We start from the raw sequence: 13,670 nt of genomic DNA on the forward strand, positions 1-13,670 counted from the left end.
ATACAGAACATTTCGAAGAGTTTTCAACTTAGTCATGGTAATTTGTACTCCCACCAGAAGTTCACGAGTTTCACTTGTTCTACTTCCTTGCCAAGATTTTGTATTATTTTTTTCATTTTTAAATATTGTTGTGAGTATACAGTGGCTTCACCCTGTGATTTGAATTTTCGTGTCTCCAGTACCTAATGAAATTGAGCACCTTTTTGGTAGGTTTATTGGCCATTTGGATACCATCTTTTGTTAACTGCCTGTTCAGGTCATTTGCCCATTTTTCTATTGTTGTAACAAGTTATTTTATCTTGGAAAGACCTGGGACTCAGATTCTCCGAAAAGTGCCCGTTAGCAACATCCGTTCCCTGATTAATCATTTATGTGCACTCATTTACAAAGTGTCTGAGCCTTCTACAAGAAGGCTACAACAAGATAGGATTCAGATGTATTCGAACATCTGGTAGACTGGGGTGGCCACAATGAAAGGCAGATTACAGAAAGCGACAATGAGACTCTATATAAATAGTACTCTAAAATATCTGGCAAAATGAGAAAGACTCATGAATAGAGATTAAGAGTACAAGAAGAGAGTAGACTGTGTCAGGAAGAGAGGCACCTGATATCTGAACTCACCTAACTATGGTAGCAAGCGTGTTCCCTGGGTGAGAAGGGCTGCACCTGGAAAATAAAGAAACTCATTTACTATTATAATACTTGGCAAGAAAAACAACTTTACTGTGAGGCATCTCTCCAACCCAAAATGAAAATACCACAAATTGAAAAGTACTGTTGTCCTTTTCATCCTGCAAACTTGATTATCAAGTGTCTCTAACTTTGAAGCACAGTGAAAATACTGCAATTTCCCTCTATATCTTATTTTGAAATCTGTCAAATATAAAGAAAAGCTGAAAGAATTCTGTATTAAACACCAATTTAAACACTGCCTACAGTCTGCAATTATATTTTACTATACTTGCCTTATCCATATCTATCCATCCATTAACACATCTTACTTCTTGATGCATTTCAGAGAAAGTTGCAGACATCAGTACATTCCTCTCAAATATCTCAGTGTGTTTATTATTAACCAGAGGTCCAGTATTGCAATGTTACCAATATGAAGCAAGACAGACTCCCAGTTCCCCAGCACCTAGAGGCAATTAATGGCTAAGATGATTGGAACAGGATTCTGGCCTCTGAGCTGGGGAACTGCAGAGACGTGGAGCACCAAAGTCCTCTTTCAGGTAGCCAGCAATAAGGAGGGCTGGTTCATCAAAAAATGAAAGTAGTGCCCTTCGTGATTCCTAGAGATGTAAAAGATGTAGTCAAACACATAGGGCTCAGAACCATGGAGATTTATATAGGAAGGTTAGTGGAACCACATCTGTAATCGTTGGCTCACAAAGCCTGCTTTTACCAGGTCATAGGTCTCATCTCCTCTCTCCTACTAGAGTATAAATTAATGGAAGAGGCTTGAAAAAGTGAAAAATATACAAGATTTGGGGCCAAAGAAATCTAGGGCACAAAACCTGATTTGGGGCAAATTATATAACCTCCTGAGTCTCTGTTTCTTATGTATAAATGGGGATAATAGTAAGTACATCATAGAGTGGTAGTAAGAATTAAACAAGGTTGCATAGTGTGTGCAATAGAAAAGACAATCACTAAATTGAAGTTGGAGTTATTTTTCTAGGGTTATCTCCACTAATAAACTCTTTGAAGGCAGAGTCTTAATTCATTTTTTTTTTCTTTTCTCCAACATGTTTAGCTTCGTACTGGGTTAAGAATAGGCTCCAATAAATATTAACTATATAGATAGAGGAATAAAGGGATCCAAATTAATCTGTGTATTAAAAACTCAAGTAGATAAATCACACACTTCTATGACCATATGATCAGAATAAGAATCTGGTTTTGTGCGTGTTTATGTTTGCTGAAAGCCACATTAACATGTGCTCCAAGCATAATTTTCCATTCTCTCACTGAGGCCTTATTTGAGGATCTCAAGAAGAAACGCTGATGAAGGATGATGAAATAATTACTCTGCTCATAGAAAAGATGTGGCTCCTCTGACTTTTCTCATCTTTCCTGTGCTTTGGAATTAGTGTTTTGTTGGCTAAGTGGCACTTGATTTTGTGCACATTAGTGACCAGCAAATCAGCTTCTAAGCATTTCTTAATTACTTCAATTTGCATTTTGCTATATTTGGGGCCAGTTTTGGGTACAGAGTAGCCTGAGAATTGTTTATAGAAATGACGTAAATGAACACTTGGCCTTCTTTTTTAACTCATACCCATTGATCACCACCTCCTGTGGACAAGCCTCTGAGACAAAGCAGTAGAAATTCAGGCAATCTGGGTAACTTCAACAGAAAGAAGAGTGCTTGGAATCTGATCATATGATGTCACTGGATCTCTTCCTGTGGCTTTAAATATGGAGGCGTTTACAAAAGCAAACAATTCCTAGGAGAATGAGGAAGACCAAAATGTCATCCTCCTCCAATCTTTCTGGTTCCTTACAAAACAGAGAGAGAGAGAGGGAGAGAGAGAGAGAGAGACCCTAGGCTATGTCAGTCTAGAATAAAAATAATGTCTGAAGTAATGTGACTGACATCTCTCATAACAATTATATTTTAATATCCTAGATTTAGTGTTAACTATGTATAGACAGAGAAAGGAACTAAAAAACAAAGGTTTTCAAATCTGTTCCCTCTACCTCATTCTCGAGATCCCAAGCAGAATCCTGCTTTGCTAAATGGTCTGGAATTTATATGGTGGCTCCTCGTTGCTCTTGGTAAATTGTTTTGGAATATTTCTGTCTCATTATTCATTTCCACGCTCTTATAATTCTCTCATCAGAGTGTGTGGTTCTATCATTTGTTATACTAAACTTAGTTAATTTGGGATCTTTAAAGTATTATGTTTGAGAAGACTTCGGAGTGTGGATTGCTGAGAAATTATGACCTCAGAATATTAAATTTTGGAACCATATCTCCCCCCTAGGGAGGATTGCAGGGTAGATGATAACAGGCTTGCGGAATCTGGAAGAGATGGGGGAGTATACGACAACATGGGAGCAATAAAACCTTAGAGAAGGTTTGCTTCTTAGAAAGGAGCTTGAGATTTTGCACCATTCATTGGCATTGTGATCAACATTAGGAAGTCAGTAAAATTACCTAAGATTCTGTAAATGAGAAAGCTATTTGTCTCCTATGACAATAGGAGGAAAGTACCAATGAAAATCAATAAAATAGCCATGGATTACATTTTTGCTGGGTTTCAACTTTTTGGGAGATGGGAATTAGGTTTTTTCCTGAAATTTCCAGATAATGTCACGAGCTCTCTGTTAGAGTTTATATCTAAAAGTCAGTCCTTCCAGAAACATAGGAAAGTGTGGTTTTGAGAAATTTGAAGAACACTGCTTGCCCATTGAAGAGGTCAAAATATATCTAGTGATGGTTCTTTCAGTTTTTTCTGTAAAAAAAAAAAATGCCCCAATTCTTTTTAAAGGGCCATTATTTGGACTCTCAAAGCTTGTCTCTCTGAAGGGCTTTCTAAAGGCATGCACACTTAAGTGATTAACTTTCAAGAAGCTTTTTTTCCTCACTCCAATTTGCATTGTTTTATTCTGTGTATAACTGGGGAAAAAAATCACTTAAAGACATTACCAAAGCCTGGGGAAAATGCTCCTTAGGACTCAAGGGTACTGGTGTTACCCTAGTCATTTCATTTTCAGTTTGAGTATTTTGAACTAATTTGTGCAGAACTATTTTTTGTTTCCCTAAAGAGTTTTCCTAATTAATCTGGGGAAAGAAGCACTTCCACTGACACAATTCAATGATATGTGAAAAGTTGATTTCACCTTGATCTTCATAAATGTAGGAAAGATGAGCTGAGACAAAAGTAAGTAATTAGGGCTCAATAAATGAGGTTCCTTCATCTTTATTTTAGCATCAACTAGAAGTGCAGGCACAAAGTTACTGAAATAAGCCACCTTTAAACCAAGGGGCTATTTTCATCAATTTTAGCACTTAAATAACTTTCCTAATCCAATTTTTAAACAAAGGTATAATATTACATAATACAGAGTTTCAAATACTTGGCTTCCAAATGTTCTCAAATAAAAGAATGAAGCTATTTCTAACTGGAAACTAGAAACCAATCCTTTTGTAGAAAGCAAATTATTCATCCTGTCTGATTTCAGCTTCATGGGATGTTCAAACAAGACTCAAGTCTCTAGAAATTATGTGAAGCTAAAATAAAGGCAATTAAGCTGGATCTAGACCTATTTTATGGCTAAATTTCCAATTCCAAAAGTGAAGTCCAAGAATAGAGACATGTCAATTGTGTTCTGTTTGATTTTTGTTAGTTTGCTTGATGAAGAATAACTTTGACAAGCCTAAGAATGGAATCTCCTCTCAGCTAGAAATCAAAGATAATTTATATCGGGGAATAAACTCTAGTCCAGCAATCATTAAGTAGCTGGGTGACCTTTGGAAAAACACTTAATCTTGCTGAGATTTAGTTTCAACTTCTACAAAATTAAGCCTCTGAACTCTATAATTGCTTTTGTCCCTTCCAGCCCTGATTTTCTATGACAACACTTAAAAATCCCTTTAAGCTCAAATAATTTACATTTCAGTGCTGATCCTGTAAGAGACCAATCCGTAGCATCACAACGAATGAAACCAGGACAAAATGGTGGCAGCCTGGTGAGCATTCATGTAACAAATATTTTAAATTTGAATCAAGCTGTACAATTTACAAAGAGTCCTCCTCTTATCATTTCAGTGTCATTTCTTAGTTTCCTAAGACTACACAGCCTGAAGTAATAGGTCCAGAACAAATCATTTGATTTAAGAAACAGGATGTTATCCATGATGATTTGCTATTTTTGCCATCGCTTTGAAGGAGCAGTGTGTAGAATTGCCTCTCAATGTCAAACTTTCACATTAAAGTGAACTCTTTTTTTCACACTAATTATGTCATGTTTTCCCTCCTGACAACATTGTGGTGACACACAGGAGGGCACATCTTGAAGTTGAACGATATATTTTCTAGCATTATAGTTGAATAAGCATTCATCTTCCTCTCTCTTTCCTTGGACTGCAAGAGAGAACCAAATGGTCCAACGGGCAGAGGAGGGGCTCTAGAAACTGACATACTTTAAATCAACTATTTACTATAAGTGTGGTTTGTATAGTTACATAGTTTCTTTATTTTTAGAGAATACTAATCCACCTCAAAAGGACTGAAGAAATTTGTCTGTGTGAATCTGTGTGCATTTCAGTGCTTTTATATATTAGGCCCTCACTATATATTGGTTTTCTACCCTCTTCCTAAGAAGCATCATGGAATTTCAACATTTAGAATTCCCCAAATCCCTCAGAGGCAGAAAAGCATAACCCTGGGTCTAAACCTGGGCCTAGCTTTACTAACTAGATAATCTTGGGGAAGTTATTTAAGTCCTCTGAGCCTCAGTTCTCTCACCTACATAAAATATGTGCGTGTGTGTCACCTACCAAAAAGATATATTAAAAATATTATACCTGTTCTGCTATAACGCTTATTTTTATAATGTGAATTATCTTATATGCAATTATTAAATCGAGGAATTATGCCAGTATAATTCAGAAGTCAGGTCGTTTTACAGACATTTTTTCTCATCACGTGATGTTTTGCACCAAGTAACTATAGCTATATACTAAGTACTCCAACACAGCTAAATATAGAAAACCTCAGAGGGGTACAGCATATATTTTGTGCTCATTTGCCCCTAAACTCTGCCTCTTAGCTGAGTTTTTCCATGTGCGTTGCTTTGAAGGTGTTTATTGGACAATTTGCCCTGATCTTAACCTTAGCTCATCAGCTGAATCTCCTCTTTACACTCCATTTCATCAAGCTACCTTCAACTCTTTTTAAAAAATAAAGTCTATCTTATTTTAATTAAGCTAGTATTTTTTTTATTATGATTGTCAGTGCTTGCATTATAAAGTTGAATAGGTTTTGAGTGGTCTTAGAGTCTATTTTTCCATTGTGTTGTTATTTTTAGAGCACAATTTTACAGTGTGGGGTTTTATTTATCTGCACAATCACATTATAAAGAAACACTGGTAAATCAGATAACATGTAAAGTACCTAACACTGTGCTCAGCATATAGATTTTAACTATCAAACTCCCTACTCTTCAAGATGTCAGCATTTCCCTTCAAAAGGTAGAGGAATGAATTAAATTAAATTCAGGGTCTCTTAGAGCCTTGGGGGGTGTTTTCTGAGTCTGTGGAAGAAAGCACAATTCATAAGAAAAATATTAGCTAAAAGCACAAGCTATGGACATCAATGCAAAATGCCCTGGGAGTTATTCATGGCTCAATATAAAGAAACCTCAAGGGTCAGACTAAAAGAAAAAAAAAAATAGACCCAAGGGTTACAGTGCAGCTCATGTATTTTCTTCAATCCACTTGGTACCTCCCAACTAATAGGAGACTCCCCAGACACCTATGATTTTTCATGCCACATTTGTGATTTCATTCAAAATTCCCCTGAAGATTGAACTGATTAATAGGTACCTGTGCTTTTATGAAGCTCTGATGGAAGCTTCTTTCTCAAAACTGTTCTTGAGACCACATACATCATGCAGCACATGACGGAGGGTAACCGATAGAGAGGGATCTGAGCAGCAATTGATAGAGGTCATGAAACACCAACTTGTGCCTGAAATGGTGGGAACCCAAACTAGGTCATTGGATTTGGCCTCTAACTGAGCTCTTACATAATTACTCCTTTTCCATTGGAAATCACCCTCTAATTCACCAAGCTGAGATGTCAAAAATCAACCTGAGAGCCAGCCCTGATGGCCTATTGGTTCAAGTTCAATGTGCTCCACTTCAGCCACCCAGGTTTGGTTCCCGGTGCGGAACCACACCACTGGTCTGTCAGTAGCCATGCTGTGGTGGCAGGTCACATAGAACTAGAATGACTTACAACTAGAATATACAACTATGTACTGGGGCCTTGGGGAGGAAAAAAAATAGAGAGAGGAAGATGGGCAACAGATGTTAGCTCAGGATGAATTTTTCCCGGCAATAAAACCACAAAAAGCAACCTGAGCTGGCAGTGAAAACCTTCCAATTCAAACTCAACTCCTGAGCCTTGGCATTAAATTGTTGTTGAAGCAGAGGACCAATTGGGCGATGTAATTCGCTGCCAAGCAAACTTGCTACATTTTCTGAATGTCTCACCATGTTTTCCTTAGGCAGTAACTTCTCTAGTCTATTTACCCTATTGAGGACACAAAGGGACCTTTGAGCCTACCAAAATCCCTCTTTAAAGCATAATCAAAGGCCATTTTTCATCAAAAGAACATAGCTAGCACAATGTCTCAAAAATAGTGGGTGCTCAGTGAATATAAACTAACTTTGGTTTCCCCTGCCATGGGTCAAGAAGGTGTAAAAATATACTCTAATTAGAATGCTTGTTTCTCTCAAAACAAAAATAAAGAGAAATTTAAAACACAAGTATTTGTCCCTTTTATCTCTTGTAGAGTATAAAACCTCACGTCTAATTTGGGTCTCTACTGATTATATTAAAACATGCTTTTCTCTGGACATTCTTCCAAAGCATGTGGGCTGGACACTGAATTTTCAAGGAGTGACTATTTTTATCTCCCTTTCTTTCTCCCTCTCCAAATAATGCTATTCACTTTATCAAGCAATTTTCTTAATAAATGCCCCTAAATTCCCATGCAACAAAGAAATGACAGTGAGGCAGGAGATTATGTCTGCCCATTGTATTCTTAGCTACAGAAAAACCATAGAATTATTAGTGACAAGGAAACTAGAATGAAAATTAGACAGGGTCATTGCCCTAACACACAAGTGGGTTTACAGGCAAATATTCATATATTCATTCAATAAATGTTTATTGTGGACCTATTCCATGCTTGGCACTGGATAAATAATGGCAAACAAAAAATAGACATCGTCCCTGTTCTCACAGATATTACTGTTTGGTAGGAAAGAAAGATATTGATCATGCAATCACATTAACGGATATACAAACTAAGACAAATGCAATGAAAGAAATGGAATAAGTTCCATTAGAGTGTATAATAAAGGAATATGATCAAGATCAGAAGAGAATTAGGAAGCACTTTCCTAAAAAAGTAACTTGTGCTAAGACCAATAGAATGAGTAGGAGTTATCCAAGCAAGAGAGTATAATAGAGAAGTGACTGACTATACAAAGGTTATGTGATAGAAAGCATGCAAGGTTTCATAGTTCGTGTTAAAGATTTTGGTCCTTATTTTCAGAATAAGGATGAAAATAGGAATACTTTGAAGAAGGGGGAAACTCTGAAGGAGAAAACCTAGAGTTAATGCAAGAAGCCAAGATTATAGGCTATTACTGTAATCTAAGAGAGAGATGATGGTAGCTTTCTCTAGGATGATGATGATGGACATAGAGAGACATTGACAAGAAATGCTCCGGAGGTAAAAATCTGCAGGGCATGGAGGACGATTGGTTGTGTTGGGTTAGGGAAATCAGGGAGGGAGAAGATGTTGAGGAGGACTGCTAGTTTTCTGACATATTCAGCTATTTCCCTACTTGGCCAAAGAATTCTGGAAGATGATCAGGTTTGAGGAGTGGTGGCCTTGAGTTTGCTTTTGGGCTTTTTAAATTAACCACCTTAGAGTAAACCAGGTGATAAAATTGAGCAGGCAAATAGCATTTATGAGTATGGACTTCAGAGGAGAATTCTTCACTGGACATGGCTATTTAAGTTACATTATTAGTGATAATGGATGTAACAAACACTGATAACATTGCCCAGGAGGAGATAAGATGAGAAGAGGAAAGGACCTTTGAGAAAATCCAATATTCACTGTCCCAGATGAGCTAAAGGTGACTGTTCAGGAAGGAGTGACCAGAGAGATAGGCAGAAAATCAGGTGAGCTAGTGTCTAGGAAATATAGAAGAAGACAGTTTTAAGGAACTCTACAAAGCCCAAATCAGCCACTAGGTCAAAAACATGATGATTGAAAAAAATGTTTGTTGAATAATGATATGCAAATTATTGATGGCTTTCATGAGATTTGTTGTTCTGCAAAACTGTGAACTGGAAGTCAGACTGGATGTTGAGAAATGAGTGAGAAGTGAGAAAATGGAGATGACTTTTGAGAAATGTGGCTTTGAAAGGGAGAAGAGACAGAGTTATCACGAAAAAGAGGTGGCATTTATGGTGGCATTTAGTTTTTTAGGATGTTAAAGTCATAAGTAAGTTAAGCATCAACAGGAAGTATCTGGTAGGAAGAAGAAGGAGTGAATATACAAAAAAGACAGAAGGGATCATTGATGGTGTCTGGTTCCTAACAAGAGGAAGAGGAAGAGATGCAAAGCACAACTGGAGAGATTGGATTTAGATAGGGTTAGGGCCCGCTTCTCTAATGTAGCAGGTGAGAATTAAGACAAGATGAGCACAGATGTAAGCAGGTTTGCAGATGTAACAGCCAGAAGATAAAAAAGCACCCATAAAATGGCTTCAAATTTCTATCACTGTAGGAAATTAACTCACTCACTGAGAGTGGTGGGAAGAGATAGTAGAGGTGAAGATTTGAGGATAGGTTGGAAGTTTTGAAACATGTGGACTGCGTTGGTGAGAAAAATGCCAGATAGTTTTGAAAGCACATCTGATGTCGATGGTTATGAATTGTCAGTGATACCAACCTGCCCTGGCTTCCCCCAGCAGCCCTTGGTTGCTCGTCCAGGCTTAAAGACAGTACATTGGAAGATTCTTCTTGGGGTGGTGTTTTGCCAGACTGATGCTACATAAAGACAGAGGACAAGGGACTTTAAAGTGATGCCAAAGAAATTGTTTAAATGATTAACCATAGTGTCCAAGCTGGATGGCATTCTATTTTTCCTCCCAGGATATGGTTGGGCTTAAAATTCAAAGAATAATGTGAAGAAAGCCACCAGCCTACCCCTGCCAGGTTTTGATGGGTCAAATAAATGAATGAATGAAGTCTTCCTTATCTCTGTTAGGATTCCACTGCAAGTACGAGGCTCAGTCCTTATTTGGAGCTTTGCAGCTCACTTCAATCTTTCAGTTACTTTCTGTCAGTCCTCAGACTTCTATGAACGATGGGCTATAAGAGGTGATTCTTTACCAACCACACACCAGTAGGACTCTAAATACTCTCTCACTCATTTCTAGACTACACTTATTGGATAATAACAGCTCCCAAGTAGGCAATGTGCCAATCATTCTACCTGCATTATCTCATCACCTTTTTACAGACACACACAGAAATTGAGTCTCAAAAAGATGAAGCAACCTGTCCAAGGATCCACAAATAGTAAATGTCGGAACAACACTGGTACCAAGCCCATTCTCCTCAGGAGTACACTCTCCTGTCTCCCTAACTAAATATTTATAGATAAACAGAATCGCGGTTGGACCACCTGCTAATATGCCCCTATTCTCCTGACACAATGTTTGAATATGCTAAGCAGAGTCTTCCTCTTGGATACAGAAGACCACTATTAAAATAATGATCAGTTAACATAGTGTTTCTCACAATCTCATACAAAGACTGCAATGGGATCACCTGGATGGAAGGTGAGGCTACCAGGCCTTTGAGCTTCTCTCCTCCCCAAGCCCCACTACCACCTCCTATCAAAATTCAGTTTCAGTTGGTTGAAGTACAGCCTGGTTACTTGTAACTTTAATAGGCTTTCACTTGTTTCTTCCTGCACGCTGAAGTTAAGCTTTCTTTTGCACACTGAAGTTTGAAAACCATTGACTTAGCAGGACTCAATTAATTCTCGTCAAACCGACTTGAAAGAGTACTGCCTTTGGGTACATCTATTAGTAAAGATTAACTTATCTTATTATGCAAACCACAAATCTGAGGACATAGAACACAAACCGATTAAATTGACAGAGTAAGAGAACCCAGAGATTAGTACTTGAGGAGGATGCTTAAATGGTTTTTTTTTTATGTGGGATGGCAGGGAAAAATAAGCTTTGTCTCCTAATGATTTTATTCATTCACTTCCCTGCCCCCATCAGCATTTCTTTGAGAATGTGAGATTGAACCATCCTCATCCATTGGTAAATCACTTGTGCCACATGATGGAAAAACCCCTTGAGAAGGCAGGCAATGGAAATGGCCTCTGCAACTGATTATAGATTGCTATGATTCCATTCTGAGGGCAGATGCCAAGAACTGTGACCAAAAGCAACACTCGGAGCCACAGAGCGTTCCTCCTTCTGTGCTCAAGTACATTTTCCAAATTGTATCATTATATCTCCAGTGTAGCCACAAATGCTGAACCTGGAGTCAGATTCTGCTACAGCAAAACGCCTCCCTGGCTTGACTCAGGAGAAAGTTCCCTTACTTCCCTGACCTTTGCCCCATCAAGTTATTTGGAATTTCTCCAGTTACATCTTACTTTGAAAGCATCTATGAAAACTTGGCAAAATGATTCATGACTAACATGAAGGTGTGAGAGGAGGCGTGGTTTCTCAGACCCCAGCACAAAGGGATAGTGAAGCCAGAGGTATAAAAGGAGAGAAACTCAAGCAACTCCACGGGCCAGACCTTATTTTTAAGGAGCTTGTGTACAAACCTGGGCTTCACTAGGCACTTTGACAAGCTGTAGTATCATCATCCACCAGTTTTGATGCAGTTGCCCAAAGATCTTGACCCCCAACCAGAGAGTGACTTATGTTTGAGATTTAAGGGTCACGCTGAGGGCTTCTCCCCCTACAGAGGGAACACTCTTTCCCTCCTACTGATTGGCAGGGCACAAAGAGCTCAACAGAAGCACTGACCCATACAGACCCTGTCATTCACATTAGACAGGCATGTGATCCTAGGGACCTCTGGGGTGGCCAAGGGGGAAGGAGTAGACGAGCAGCTTAATCTTGCTCCAGCCAGCAGTGTTGCACTCTGTTTATATGCTTCTGTAGCATGTTAACTGATGAGAGCCCAAGCTGCCAACTGTCTCATGGGGGAATGCGTGATTCTTTTTCCATTTTATGCTTTCATTCATTTATTTATTCATCTATTCAACAGCTATTTATTGAACACCTACTCCAGGCCAGGCACACAAACTGTCTTGTATTCAGATTAACTGTATCTTGTAGTGTGTGAGAACGTGGAAGGGGGAGAGAATTTATTCTGGTTACAGAGTGAGCTATTTGAAGAAGCATCAAAGGAGGACCTAGTTGCATTTTGATTTGAAGGTCAAATAGGATTTGCATAGAGAAATCGTTGACAGCAGGAGTTTCCAAGCTAAGAGAATTGCATGGCAAAGACATAGAGGAGGGAAAGGAAATATGCATGGTGAGGAGTGGTAAACAAGCCAGGTGGGTACGTATGATGTTACACATGACCATGCTAGAGCTTTGCCTCTGCAGCAGAAACCGCTCTGTTACTGGTCCTCCTCTTCCACCTTCCTGGAAAGTATCTATTTCTTCTTTTACTACTTACTTCCTCCCTGTCCTCACTGCTCTTTCTTCTTTGGGCAACCTGAATATCCCTCATCCAAAGAGACTTTGGGACTATGGCAGATGCATTTTGGGCCATCACATCCACTCTCCATCATCACCATCACTGCCCACTCTTATTTCTGGGCAGCTGTAATAGAGGGTTCAATGTACAAGACTGAGACCCACATCAACTATGTTCTACAGCTTCTCTCTACTTTTCTGTCTCAGGGCTTCCTCTATAGCTCAGAAACTAAGTCATCCCATATACAGACACAGTCGGAAGGAAGCCACCATTAAACAATGGGGGAGAGGATTCCTCACCTCTCTGGGTCAGTGGATACTCAGCCCAGTCTCTTGTCAACTTTTGATTTTTGCAACTTTGGTCTTGTAATTTGAAATGAGAGCCACCTCTGGGATAATTCAGAAGTTCTAAACTGTCATTCCTCAGTGACATCCAAAATTATGTCAAACTTATGGTGTTACAGTATAATCTATGATGTTAGGAAGTGAAATATAAAATATCTGCATTGCACTTAGGTTGGCAAACTTATTAACCTTTGAGATAAGGACACATTTCCAACCACAATGAAGCTCCAGGAACAGAAAGCCAAGCAAATTCTCGGGTGGAGGATTGAAAACAACAAAAGAGGGTCTCAGGAAAGACTCTCATAACTTCATCTAGGATCCACTGCAAGCATCTTGTTCAAACTGGAAACCTGATTTTGTGAACTCTATTTGGGTTTTTTCACAAAAGCAGAGGCATATTTAGCAGCAGGCAAATTTCATAACTCCTTTCAAGAGCATGATAGCAGAGGCTTTTACTGGAGGGAAAATGAATGGTCACCAGCATGAATATTTCATCATTCACTCCCCAGGCACCAGGAGATCAGCATATACAAATTACTCTGATGTGGTGCCAAGAAGAGGCTGCCCAGAGTTTTCAAGGTGGGAGGTTCCAGAAAAGCACTTGAAATGCCAACCACCGCATGATACGATTTGACGACAGCTGGAAACCTCAATAGGCAGTGAGGGTCTAGAAATGCATTCTGAATTTCAGGTGTCGTTACTTTTTGCTAAAATCACTAAATACGCTGACTGGGGAATGAGTTTACACACCCTTTCAGCCCACATCCTGATCTGAATCAATTATATCAGTGAAGGCCTGAGTTCCTCCCTTCCTTT

General features: G+C 38.9%; 1 long non-coding RNA gene across 1 annotated transcript in view; it reads right to left on the reverse strand.

Annotated features, from left to right (window-relative positions):
* Positions 1–13,670, reverse strand: part of LOC139041352 (uncharacterized) — a 138,091-nt gene that overhangs the window by 47,178 nt on the left and 77,243 nt on the right. The window contains exon 2 of the long non-coding RNA XR_011496341.1: positions 625–669. This is a non-coding gene — a long non-coding RNA (uncharacterized lncRNA). The remainder of the gene's footprint in view (positions 1–624; positions 670–13,670) is intronic.

Source organism: Equus asinus, chromosome 21, assembly GCF_041296235.1.
Source record: "Equus asinus isolate D_3611 breed Donkey chromosome 21, EquAss-T2T_v2, whole genome shotgun sequence".
In the NCBI taxonomy this organism is placed as follows: domain Eukaryota; kingdom Metazoa; phylum Chordata; class Mammalia; order Perissodactyla; family Equidae; genus Equus; species Equus asinus.